Consider the following 1431-nt stretch of genomic DNA (forward strand, 5'->3'; position numbering starts at 1 on the left):
TTTACAAACTGTTTCTCATAGGGACTGCTCACGCCGGCGCTGCCAAGCAGGAGAGGTCGGTGCGGGTCGGTACCCGGATCGGTATCAAAGTCCTGTCCTTGGTCGCGAAGGTGAGTTCGAACGTACCAGCTCAGACACGAACAGAGGAGACGGTCAAAGCCCCACAGGTATCTCGGAGGGATCTCGGTTCGATAAGGAATGGAAAAGCCTAAGGCAGATATGCTCGTACCCACCGACACCCAGCTCGCGCTGCTGGCAGGGTGACTGTCCCACGGCCAGGCAACGCGCTCCGATGGGGCCTGGGATCCTGCTCTCCCAGCTCGGGGCTGCTGCCGGGGGAGTCTCGGGTACAGAGAGTTCACGAAAAGACTGAGCAGGAAACGCGAAGCGATCGTTCCAGATCTTCGGTTTTAATAAATAGAAAATAGGACATACAGGAAATTCAGCAAACACTCTTGGACCTCCCCAAGAATAATTTGAGGCAATTCTAGAGCCAATTTCTCAAGTATAACTTCAAAATTCTCACTTTCCCACCAAAAAAAAAAAAAAAAAGGAAAAAACCCCTATCAACTAGCACCAAAAAGAGATTTTATAAATGTCCTAAATACATCTTCAATCCAGTTGTGTTCTTTTTCACCCATCTACACCTCTCTCAATTATGTACAGACCTCATGACACTACACCCAGCAGAACACTACATGTATCTACACACCACCTTCCACCACTGAAGCCGAGAGCCCTCTCCAACCGTATTAAATTCATTCTAACACTGAGAAAAGTGAGGAACATATATGTTTTTATATATGTGTGTGTATGTTATAGTCTCTTAACACCGAGACACGACGAGAGAGTACACCAGAAGCAAGGTCACCTGCATCCCCAGGCTGTGATGTAGCCACTAGATGATGCTATCTTATTAAGCAGGAAGAACAGAGCCAGGAGGGAAAACCGAGTCGTTTAAAAGCAGGACCAGAGCAGTCGACGAATTACACAAAGTTGTTGAGCATCCTTAGAAGAGAAGAGCTCTTCACGCCAACAAGCGTCTGCAACAACTTCGTTTCTTGGTGCAAGTTTGGCTAAAGAGACCGACAGATTTGGAGCCTCTCCCAAGAATCGGCACCAGCCGTAGCTTCTACTCCAGGGAAGTTAAATATCCAGACCTATCTTTCACAGACCTCCCAGATCACCCACCTTCCCTTTCACTGGGTGCTTTGCACAGGTACAAACATTGCAGCCGGCTGTCTGAAAAGCGCAAACATATCCATTTGGGATAAAACCGTTTCTGAGAACGAGCAAGAAAATCTAACGTTGTTATAATTGGGAGAGGCAAACATTCGATCTGTGCAGCTTCAAATATTTTGCTCTTCTGGAGCAACCAGCATGTTTTCTGCATGGAAAAGCTGAGGCAGAGGCCCAAAGTCCGGGCTAGAT

The 1431-nt window shown here is 47.4% G+C and overlaps 1 protein-coding gene across 1 annotated transcript in view; it reads right to left on the minus strand.

The window, feature by feature from the left end:
- The window catches only part of NUDT3 (nudix (nucleoside diphosphate linked moiety X)-type motif 3), a 31566-nt gene that overhangs the window by 1096 nt on the left and 29039 nt on the right, over nucleotides 1–1431 (minus strand). The gene's annotated exons all lie outside the window — the stretch shown is intronic.

Source organism: Pygoscelis adeliae, unplaced genomic scaffold, assembly GCF_000699105.1.
Source record: "Pygoscelis adeliae isolate BGI_AS28 unplaced genomic scaffold, ASM69910v1 Scaffold197, whole genome shotgun sequence".
Lineage (NCBI taxonomy): Eukaryota > Metazoa > Chordata > Aves > Sphenisciformes > Spheniscidae > Pygoscelis > Pygoscelis adeliae.